This window comes from Cololabis saira, chromosome 3 (genome assembly GCF_033807715.1).
Source record: "Cololabis saira isolate AMF1-May2022 chromosome 3, fColSai1.1, whole genome shotgun sequence".
NCBI lineage: Eukaryota > Metazoa > Chordata > Actinopteri > Beloniformes > Belonidae > Cololabis > Cololabis saira.
Genome location: NC_084589.1, coordinates 44,444,978 through 44,454,063, shown reverse-complemented (window position 1 = coordinate 44,454,063; position 9,086 = coordinate 44,444,978). Strand labels below are relative to the sequence as shown.

Below are 9,086 nucleotides of genomic sequence, written 5' to 3'. Positions count from 1 at the left end.
CCATCCAAGTACTAACCAGGCCCAACCCTGCTTAGCTTCCGAGATCAGACGAGATCGGGCGCATCCAGGCTGGTATGGCCGTAAGCAGAAGCTGCAGCTTGAAATACCTCTTATATGGAGTTGAAGATAAGTCATAGAATATAAGTCATTGATTTGTTGGTTTTATTTGTTGGAGTTAAAGTGCCTTAACCATGTGCAAAACACTTTAGGACGTGAGCTGTCGCTGTTACCACGTTTAAATATGTGTGGGTAGATTAAGCAAGAGCGCTCTCTGCAGGTTGAAAAAGCTTACAGCACCTGGTATTCCCAGGCGGTCTCCCATCCAAGTACTAACCAGGCCCGACCCTGCTTAGCTTCCGAGATCAGACGAGATCAGGCGCATCTAGGCAGGTATGGCCGTGAGCAGAAGCTGCAGCCTGAATTACTTCTTATATGGAGTTGAAGATAAGTCATAGAATATATGTCATTGATTTGTTGGTGATAATAATTTAGAAGCGCTTATTTGTTGGAGTTAAGGTGCCTTAACTATGTGCAAAACACTTTAGGACGTGAGCTGTCGCTGTTACCACGTTGAAATATGTGTGGGTAGATTAATCGAGAGCGTTCTCTGCTGGTTGAAAAAGCTTACAGCACCTGGTATTCGCAGGCGGACTCCCATCCAAGTACTAACCAGGCCCGACCCTGCTTAGCTTCCGAGATCAGACGAGATCGGGCGCATCCAGGCTGGTATGGCCGTAAGCAGAAGCTGCTGCTTGAAATACCTCTTATATGGAGTTGAAGATAAGTCATATAATATAAGTCATTGATTTGTTGGTGATAATAATTTAGAAGCGCTTATTTGTTGGAGTTAAGGTGCCTTAACTATGTGCAAAACACTTTAGGACGTGAGCTGTCGCTGTTACCACGTTGAAATATGTGTGGGTAGATTAAGCGAGAGCGCTCTCTGCTGGTTGAAAAAGCTTACAGCACCTGGTATTCCCAGGCGGTCTCCCATCCAAGTACTAACCAGGCCCGACTCTGCTTAGCTTCCGAGGTCAGACGAGATCGGGCGCATCCAGGCTGGTATGGACGTAAGCAGAAGCTGCAGCTTGAAATACCTCTGATATGGAGTTGAAGATAAGTCATAGAATATAAGTCATTGATTTGTTGGTTTTATTTGTCAGAGTTAAAGTGCCTTAACCATGTGCAAAACACTTTAGGACGTGAGCTGTCGCTGTTACCACGTTGAAATATGTGTGGGTAGATTAAGCGAGAGCGCTCTCTGCTGGTTGAAAAAGCTTACAGCACCTGGTATTCCCAGGCGGTCTCCCATCCAAGTACTAACCAGGCCCGACCCTGCTTAGCTTCCGAGATCAGACGAGATCGGGCGCATCCAGGCTGGTATGGCCGTAAGCTGAAGCTGCAGCTTGAAATACCTCTTATATGGAGTTGAAGATAAGTCATATAATATAAGTCATTGATTTTTTGGTGATAATAATTTAGAAGCGCTTATTTGTTGGAGTTAAAGTGCCTTAACCATGTGCAAAACACTTTAGGACGTGAGCTGTCACTGTTACCACGTTGAAATATGTGTGGGTAGATTAAGCGAGAGCGCTCTCTGCTGGTTGAAAATGCTTAAAGCACCTGGTATTCCCAGGCGGTCTCCCATCCAAGTACTAACCAGGACCGACCCTGCTTAGCTTCCGAGATCAGACGAGATCGGGCGCATCCAGGCTGGTATGGCCGTAAGCAGAAGCTGCAGCTTGAAATACCTCTTATATGGAGTTGAAGATAGTCATAGAATATAAGTCATAGATTTGTTGGTTTTATTTGTTGGAGTTAAAGTGCCTTAACCATGTGCAAAACACTTTAGGAAGTGAGCTGTCGCTGTTACCACGTTGAAATATGTGTGGGTAGATTAAGCGAGAGCGCTCTCTGCTGGTTGAAAAAGCTTACAGCACCTGGTATTCCCAGGCGGTCTCCCATCCAAGTACTAACCAGGTCCGACCCTGCTTAGCTTCTGAGATCAGACGAGATTGGGCGCATCCAAGCTGGTATGGCCGTAAGCAGAAGCTCCTGCTTGAAATACCTCTTATATGGAGTTGAAGATAAGTCATAGAATATAAGTCATTGATTTGTTGGTTTTATTTGTTGGAGATAAAGTGCCTTAACCATGTGCAAAACACTTTAGGACGTGAGCTGTCGCTGTTACCACGTTGAAATATGTGTGGGTAGATTAAGCGAGAGCGTTCTCTGCTGGTTGAAAAAGCTTACAGCACCTGGTATTCCCAGGCGGTCTCCCATCCAAGTACTAACCAGGGCCGACCCTGCTTAGCTTCTGAGATCAGACGAGATCGGGCGCATCCAGGCTGGTATGGCCGTAAGCAGAAGCTGCAGCTTGAAATACCTCTTATATGGAGTTGAAGATAAGTCATATAATATAAGTCATTGATTTGTTGGTGATAATAATTTAGAAGCGCTTATTTGTTGGAGTTAAAGTGCCTTAACCATGTGCAAAAAACTTTAGGACGTGAGCTGTCGCTGTTACCACGTTGAAATATGTGTGGGTAGATTAAGCGAGAGCGCTCTCTGCTGGTTGAAAAAGCTTACAGCACCTGGTATTCCCAGGCGGTCTCCCATCCAAGTACTAACCAGGCCCGACCCTGCTTAGCTTCCGAGATCAGACGAGATCGGGCGCATCCAGGCTGGTATGGCCGTAAGCTGAAGCTGCAGCTTGAAATACCTCTTATATGGAGTTGAAGATAAGTCATATAATAGAAGTCATTGATTTGTTGGTGATAATAATTTAGAAGCGCTTATTTGTTGGAGTTAAAGTGCCTTAACCATGTGCAAAACACTTTAGGACGTGAGCTGTCGCTGTTACCACGTTGAAATATGTGTGGGTAGATTAAGCGAGAGCGCTCTCTGCTTGTTGAAAAAGCTTACAGCACCTGGTATTCCCAGGCGGTCTCCCATCCAAGTACTAACCAGGCCCGACCCTGCTTAGCTTCTGAGATCAGACGAGATAGGGCGCATCCAGGCTGGTATGGTCGTAAGCACAAGCTGCAGCTTGAAATACCTCTGATATGGAGTTGAAGATAAGTCATAGAATATAAGTCATTGATTTGTTGGTTTTATTTGTCGGAGTTAAAGTGCCTTAACCATGTGCAAAACACTTTAGGACGTGAGCTGTCGCTGTTACCACGTTGAAATATGTGTGGGTAGATTAAGCGAGAGCGCTCTCTGCTGGTTGAAAATGCTTACAGCACCTGGTATTCCCAGGCGGTCTCCCATCCAAGTACTAACCAGGCCTGACCCTGCTTAGCTTCCGAGATCAGACGAGATCGGGCGCATCCAGGCTGGTATGGCCGTAAGCAGAATCTGCTGTTTGAAATACCTCTTATATGGAGTTGAAGATAAGTAATATAATATAAGTCATTGATTTGTTGGTGATAATAATTTAGAAGCGCTTATTTGTTGGAGTTAAAGTGCCTTAACCATGTGCAAAACACTTTAGGACGTGAGCTGTCGCTGTTACCACGTTGAAATATGTGTGGGTAGATTAAGCGAGAGCGCTCTCTGCTTGTTGAAAAAGCTTACAGCACCTGGTATTCCCAGGCGGTCTCCCATCCAAGTACTAACCAGGCCCGACCCTGCTTAGCTTCTGAGATCAGACGAGATAGGGCGCATCCAGGCTGGTATGGTCGTAAGCACAAGCTGCAGCTTGAAATACCTCTGATATGGAGTTGAAGATAAGTCATAGAATATAAGTCATTGATTTGTTGGTTTTATTTGTCGGAGTTAAAGTGCCTTAACCATGTGCAAAACACTTTAGGACGTGAGCTGTCGCTGTTACCACGTTGAAATATGTGTGGGTAGATTAAGCGAGAGCGCTCTCTGCTGGTTGAAAATGCTTACAGCACCTGGTATTCCCAGGCGGTCTCCCATCCAAGTACTAACCAGGCCTGACCCTGCTTAGCTTCCGAGATCAGACGAGATCGGGTGCATCCAGGCTGGTATGGCCGTAAGCAGAATCTGCTGCTTGATATACCTCTTATATGGAGTTGAAGATAAGTCATAGAATATAAGTCATTGATTTGTCGGTTTTATTTGTTGGAGTTAAAGTGCCTTAACCATGTGCAAAACACTTTAGGACGTGAGCTGTCGCTGTTACCACGTTGAAATATGTGTGGGTAGATTAAGCGAGAGCGCTCTCTGCTGGTTGAAAATGCTTACAGCACCTGGTATTCCCATGCAGTCTCCCATCCAAGTACTAACCAGGCCCGACCCTGCTTAGCTTCCGAGATCAGACGAGATTGGGCGCATCCAGGCTGGTATGGCCGTAAGCAGAAGCTGCTGCTTGAAATACCTCTTATATGGAGTTGAAGATAAGTCATATAATATAAGTCATTGATTTGTTGGTGATAATAATTTAGAAGCGCTTATTATTTGGAGTTAAAGTGGCTTAACCATGTGCAAAACACTTCAGGACGTGAGCTGTCGCTGTTACCACGTTGAAATATGTGTGGGTAGATTAAGCAAGAGCGCTCTCTGCTGGTTGAAAATGCTTACAGCACCTGGTATTCCCAGGCGGTCTCCCATCCAAGTACTAACCAGGCCCGACCATGCTTAGCTTCCGAGATCAGACGAGATCGGGCGCATCCAGGCTGGTATGGCCGTAAGTTGAAGCTGCAGCTTGAAATACCTCTTATATGGAGTTGAAGATAAGTCATATAATAGAAGTCATTGATTTGTTGGTGATAATAATTTAGAAGCGCTTATTTGTTGGAGTTAAAGTGCCTTAACCATGTGCAAAACACTTTAGGACGTGAGCTGTCGCTGTTACCACGTTGAAATATGTGTGGGTAGATTAAGCGAGAGCGCTCTCTGCTTGTTGAAAAAGCTTACAGCACCTGGTATTCCCAGGCGGTCTCCCATCCAAGTACTAACCAGGCCCGACCCTGCTTAGCTTCTGAGATCAGACGAGATAGGGCGCATCCAGGCTGGTATGGTCGTAAGCACAAGCTGCAGCTTGAAATACCTCTTATATGGAGTTGAAGATAAGTCATAGAATATAAGTCATTGATTTGTTGGTTTTATTTGTCGGAGTTAAAGTGCCTTAACCATGTGCAAAACACTTCAGGACGTGAGCTGTCGCTGTTACCACGTTGAAATATGTGTGGGTAGATTAAGCGAGAGCGCTCTCTGCTGGTTGAAAAAGCTTACAGCACCTGGTATTCCCAGGCGGTCTACCGTCCAAGTACTAACCAGGCCCGACCCTGCTTAGCTTCTGAGATCAGACGAGATCGGGCGCATCCAGGCTGGTATGGTCGTAAGCAGAAGCTGCAGCTTGAAATACCTCTGATATGGAGTTGAAAATAAGTCATAGAATATAAGTCATTGATTTGTTGGTTTTATTTGTCGGAGTTTAAGTGCCTTAACCATGTGCAAAACACTTTAGGACGTGAGCTGTCGCTGTTACCACGTTGAAATATGTGTGGGTAGATTAAGCGAGACCGCTCTCTGCTGGTTGAAAATGCTTACAGCACCTGGTATTCCCAGGCGGTCTCCCATCCAAGTACTAACCAGGCCCGACCCTGCTTAGCTTCCGAGATCAGACGAGATCGGGTGCATCCAGGCTGGTATGGCCGTAAGCAGAATCTGCTGCTTGATATACCTCTTATATGGAGTTGAAGATAAGTCATAGAATATAAGTCATTGATTTGTCGGTTTTATTTGTTGGAGTTAAAGTGCCTTAACCATGTGCAAAACACTTTAGGACGTGAGCTGTCGCTGTTACCACGTTGAAATATGTGTGGGTAGATTAAGCGAGAGCGCTCTCTGCTGGTTGAAAATGCTTACAGCACCTGGTATTCCCATGCAGTCTCCCATCCAAGTACTAACCAGGCCCGACCCTGCTTAGCTTCCGAGATCAGACGAGATTGGGCGCATCCAGGCTGGTATGGCCGTAAGCAGAAGCTGCTGCTTGAAATACCTCTTATATGGAGTTGAAGATAAGTCATATAATATAAGTCATTGATTTGTTGGTGATAATAATTTAGAAGCGCTTATTATTTGGAGTTAAAGTGGCTTAACCATGTGCAAAACACTTCAGGACGTGAGCTGTCGCTGTTACCACGTTGAAATATGTGTGGGTAGATTAAGCAAGAGCGCTCTCTGCTGGTTGAAAATGCTTACAGCACCTGGCATTCCCAGGCGGCCTCCCATCCAAGTACTAACCAGGCCCGACCCTGCTTAGCTTCCGAGATCAGACGAGATCGGGCGCATCCAGGCTGGTATGGCCGTAAGCAGAAGCTGCAGCTTGAAATACCTCTTATATGGAGTTGAAGATAAGTCATATAATACAAGTCATTTATTTGTTGGTGATAATAATTTAGAAGCGCTTATTTGTTGGAGTTAAAGTGCCTTAACCATGTGCAAAACACTTTAGGACGTGAGCTGTCGCTGTTACTACGTTGAAATATGTGTGGGTAGATTAAGCGAGAGCGCTCTCTGCTGGTTGAAAAAGCTTACAGCACCTGGTATTCCCAGGCGGTCTCCCATCCAAGTACTAACCAGGCCCAACCCTGCTTAGCTTCCGAGATCAGACGAGATCGGGCGCATCCAGGCTGGTATGGCCGTAAGCTGAAGCTGCAGCTTGAAATACCTCTTATATGGAGTTGAAGATAAGTCATATAATAGAAGTCATTGATTTGTTGGTGATAATAATTTAGAAGCGCTTATTTGTTGGAGTTAAAGTGCCTTAACCATGTGCAAAACACTTTAGGACGTGAGCTGTCGCTGTTACCACGTTGAAATATGTGTGGGTAGATTAAGCGAGAGCGCTCTCTGCTTGTTGAAAAAGCTTACAGCACCTGGTATTCCCAGGCGGTCTCCCATCCAAGTACTAACCAGGCCCGACCCTGCTTAGCTTCTGAGATCAGACGAGATAGGGCGCATCCAGGCTGGTATGGTCGTAAGCACAAGCTGCAGCTTGAAATACCTCTGATATGGAGTTGAAGATAAGTCATAGAATATAAGTCATTGATTTGTTGGTTTTATTTGTCGGAGTTAAAGTGCCTTAACCATGTGCAAAACACTTCAGGACGTGAGCTGTCGCTGTTACCACGTTGAAATATGTGTGGGTAGATTAAGCGAGAGCGCTCTCTGCTGGTTGAAAAAGCTTACAGCACCTGGTATTCCCAGGCGGTCTCCCGTCCAAGTACTAACCAGGCCCGACCCTGCTTAGCTTCTGAGATCAGACGAGATCGGGCGCATCCAGGCTGGTATGGTCGTAAGCAGAAGCTGCAGCTTGAAATACCTCTGATATGGAGTTGAAGATAAGTCATAGAATATAAGTCATTGATTTGTTGGTTTTATTTGTCGGAGTTTAAGTGCCTTAACCATGTGCAAAACACTTTAGGACGTGAGCTGTCGCTGTTACCACGTTGAAATATGTGTGGGTAGATTAAGCGAGACCGCTCTCTGCTGGTTGAAAATGCTTACAGCACCTGGTATTCCCAGGCGGTCTCCCATCCAAGTACTAACCAGGCCCGACCCTGCTTAGCTTCCGAGATCAGACGAGATCGGGCGCATCCAGGCTGGTATGGCCGTAAGCAGAATCTGCTGCTTGAAATACCTCTTATATGGAGTTGAAGATAAGTCATAGAATATAAGTCATTGATTTGTCGGTTTTATTTGTTGGAGTTAAAGTGCCTTAACCATGTGCAAAACACTTTAGGACGTGAGCTGTCGCTGTTACCACGTTGAAATATGTGTGGGTAGATTAAGCGAGAGCGCTCTCTGCTGGTTGAAAATGCTTACAGCACCTGGTATTCCCATGCAGTCTCCCATCCAAGTACTAACCAGGCCCGACCCTGCTTAGCTTCCGAGATCAGACGAGATTGGGCGCATCCAGGCTGGTATGGCCGTAAGCAGAAGCTGCTGCTTGAAATACCTCTTATATGGAGTTGAAGATAAGTCATATAATATAAGTCATTGATTTGTTGGTGATAATAATTTAGAAGCGCTTATTTGTTGGAGTTAAAGTGGCTTAACCATGTGCAAAACACTTCAGGACGTGAGCTGTCGCTGTTACCACGTTGAAATATGTGTGGGTAGATTAAGCAAGAGCGCTCTCTGCTGGTTGAAAATGCTTACAGCACCTGGTATTCCCAGGCGGTCTCCCATCCAAGTACTAACCAGGCCCAACCCTGCTTAGCTTCCGAGATCAGACGAGATCGGGCGCATCCAGGCTGGTATGGCCGTAAGCAGAAGCTGCAGCTTGAAATACTTCTTATATGGAGTTGAAGATAAGTCATAGAATATAAGTCATTGATTTGTTGGTGATAATAATTTAGAAGCGCTTATTTGTTGGAGTTAAAGTGCCTTAACCATGTGCAAAACACTTTAGGACGTGAGCTGTCGCTGTTACTACGTTGAAATATGTGTGGCTAGATTAAGCGAGAGCGTTCTCTGCTGGTTGAAAAAGCTTACAGCACCTGGTATTCCCAGGCGGTCTCCCATCCAAGTACTAACCAGGCCCGACCCTGCTTAGCTTCCGAGATCAGAAGAGATCGGGCGCATCCAGGCTGGTATGGCCGTAAGCAGAAGCTGCAGCTTGAAATACCTCTTATATGGAGTTGAAGATAAGTCATAGAATATAAGTAATTGATTTGTTGGTTTTATTTGTTGGAGTTAAAGTGCCTTAACCATGTGCAAAACACTTTAGGACGTGAGCTGTCGCTGTTACCACGTTGAAATATGTGTGGGTAGATTAAGCGTGAGCGTTCTCTGCTGGTTGAAAAAGCTTACAGCACCTGGTATTCCCAGGCGGTCTCCCATTCAAGTACTAACCAGGCCCGACCCTGCTTAGCTTGCGAGATCAGACGAGATCGGGCGCATCCAGGCTGGTATGGCCGTAAGCAGAAGCTGCAGCTTGAAATACCTCTTATATGGAGTTGAAGATAAGTCATAGAATATAAGTCATTGATTTGTTGGTTTTATTTGTTGGAGTTAAAGTGCCTTAACCGGAGGCTTCCGGTTGGTGAGCAGATGGAGTAGACGTGTTTCGTGAGTGCTCCCGTGAGTGCCAAACTTTTTAAACC

General features: G+C 45.6%; 2 protein-coding genes and 27 non-coding genes across 29 annotated transcripts in view; 1 reads left to right on the top strand and 28 right to left on the bottom strand.

Moving 5' to 3' along the window:
• The window catches only part of LOC133440368 (zinc finger protein 37-like), an 801,383-nt gene that overhangs the window by 248,352 nt on the left and 543,945 nt on the right, over positions 1-9,086 (top strand). The gene's annotated exons all lie outside the window — the stretch shown is intronic.
• The window catches only part of LOC133440347 (zinc finger protein OZF-like), an 83,838-nt gene that overhangs the window by 15,903 nt on the left and 58,849 nt on the right, over positions 1-9,086 (bottom strand). The gene's annotated exons all lie outside the window — the stretch shown is intronic.
• Positions 286-404, bottom strand: LOC133441257 (5S ribosomal RNA). Its single transcript, XR_009782458.1, has one exon. It is a non-coding gene; the product is annotated as a 5S ribosomal RNA (ribosomal RNA).
• LOC133441244 (5S ribosomal RNA) lies at positions 622-740 on the bottom strand. The gene has a single exon (XR_009782445.1). It is a non-coding gene; the product is annotated as a 5S ribosomal RNA (ribosomal RNA).
• On the bottom strand, positions 958-1,076 carry LOC133441251 (5S ribosomal RNA). Its single transcript, XR_009782452.1, has one exon. It is a non-coding gene; the product is annotated as a 5S ribosomal RNA (ribosomal RNA).
• Positions 1,276-1,394, bottom strand: LOC133441273 (5S ribosomal RNA). The gene has a single exon (XR_009782469.1). It is a non-coding gene; the product is annotated as a 5S ribosomal RNA (ribosomal RNA).
• Positions 1,612-1,730, bottom strand: LOC133441256 (5S ribosomal RNA). The gene has a single exon (XR_009782457.1). It is a non-coding gene; the product is annotated as a 5S ribosomal RNA (ribosomal RNA).
• LOC133441260 (5S ribosomal RNA) lies at positions 1,929-2,047 on the bottom strand. The gene has a single exon (XR_009782460.1). It is a non-coding gene; the product is annotated as a 5S ribosomal RNA (ribosomal RNA).
• Positions 2,247-2,365, bottom strand: LOC133441250 (5S ribosomal RNA). The gene has a single exon (XR_009782451.1). It is a non-coding gene; the product is annotated as a 5S ribosomal RNA (ribosomal RNA).
• On the bottom strand, positions 2,583-2,701 carry LOC133441264 (5S ribosomal RNA). The gene has a single exon (XR_009782464.1). It is a non-coding gene; the product is annotated as a 5S ribosomal RNA (ribosomal RNA).
• Positions 2,919-3,037, bottom strand: LOC133441266 (5S ribosomal RNA). The gene has a single exon (XR_009782466.1). It is a non-coding gene; the product is annotated as a 5S ribosomal RNA (ribosomal RNA).
• LOC133441246 (5S ribosomal RNA) lies at positions 3,237-3,355 on the bottom strand. The gene has a single exon (XR_009782447.1). It is a non-coding gene; the product is annotated as a 5S ribosomal RNA (ribosomal RNA).
• On the bottom strand, positions 3,573-3,691 carry LOC133441265 (5S ribosomal RNA). Its single transcript, XR_009782465.1, has one exon. It is a non-coding gene; the product is annotated as a 5S ribosomal RNA (ribosomal RNA).
• LOC133441243 (5S ribosomal RNA) lies at positions 3,891-4,009 on the bottom strand. Its single transcript, XR_009782444.1, has one exon. It is a non-coding gene; the product is annotated as a 5S ribosomal RNA (ribosomal RNA).
• Positions 4,209-4,327, bottom strand: LOC133441255 (5S ribosomal RNA). The gene has a single exon (XR_009782456.1). It is a non-coding gene; the product is annotated as a 5S ribosomal RNA (ribosomal RNA).
• Positions 4,545-4,663, bottom strand: LOC133441249 (5S ribosomal RNA). The gene has a single exon (XR_009782450.1). It is a non-coding gene; the product is annotated as a 5S ribosomal RNA (ribosomal RNA).
• LOC133441263 (5S ribosomal RNA) lies at positions 4,881-4,999 on the bottom strand. Its single transcript, XR_009782463.1, has one exon. It is a non-coding gene; the product is annotated as a 5S ribosomal RNA (ribosomal RNA).
• Positions 5,199-5,317, bottom strand: LOC133441261 (5S ribosomal RNA). Its single transcript, XR_009782461.1, has one exon. It is a non-coding gene; the product is annotated as a 5S ribosomal RNA (ribosomal RNA).
• Positions 5,517-5,635, bottom strand: LOC133441239 (5S ribosomal RNA). Its single transcript, XR_009782442.1, has one exon. It is a non-coding gene; the product is annotated as a 5S ribosomal RNA (ribosomal RNA).
• LOC133441254 (5S ribosomal RNA) lies at positions 5,835-5,953 on the bottom strand. Its single transcript, XR_009782455.1, has one exon. It is a non-coding gene; the product is annotated as a 5S ribosomal RNA (ribosomal RNA).
• On the bottom strand, positions 6,171-6,289 carry LOC133441245 (5S ribosomal RNA). Its single transcript, XR_009782446.1, has one exon. It is a non-coding gene; the product is annotated as a 5S ribosomal RNA (ribosomal RNA).
• Positions 6,507-6,625, bottom strand: LOC133441209 (5S ribosomal RNA). Its single transcript, XR_009782414.1, has one exon. It is a non-coding gene; the product is annotated as a 5S ribosomal RNA (ribosomal RNA).
• On the bottom strand, positions 6,843-6,961 carry LOC133441262 (5S ribosomal RNA). Its single transcript, XR_009782462.1, has one exon. It is a non-coding gene; the product is annotated as a 5S ribosomal RNA (ribosomal RNA).
• Positions 7,161-7,279, bottom strand: LOC133441259 (5S ribosomal RNA). The gene has a single exon (XR_009782459.1). It is a non-coding gene; the product is annotated as a 5S ribosomal RNA (ribosomal RNA).
• LOC133441216 (5S ribosomal RNA) lies at positions 7,479-7,597 on the bottom strand. The gene has a single exon (XR_009782419.1). It is a non-coding gene; the product is annotated as a 5S ribosomal RNA (ribosomal RNA).
• LOC133441253 (5S ribosomal RNA) lies at positions 7,797-7,915 on the bottom strand. The gene has a single exon (XR_009782454.1). It is a non-coding gene; the product is annotated as a 5S ribosomal RNA (ribosomal RNA).
• On the bottom strand, positions 8,133-8,251 carry LOC133441252 (5S ribosomal RNA). Its single transcript, XR_009782453.1, has one exon. It is a non-coding gene; the product is annotated as a 5S ribosomal RNA (ribosomal RNA).
• On the bottom strand, positions 8,469-8,587 carry LOC133441238 (5S ribosomal RNA). Its single transcript, XR_009782441.1, has one exon. It is a non-coding gene; the product is annotated as a 5S ribosomal RNA (ribosomal RNA).
• On the bottom strand, positions 8,787-8,905 carry LOC133441248 (5S ribosomal RNA). Its single transcript, XR_009782449.1, has one exon. It is a non-coding gene; the product is annotated as a 5S ribosomal RNA (ribosomal RNA).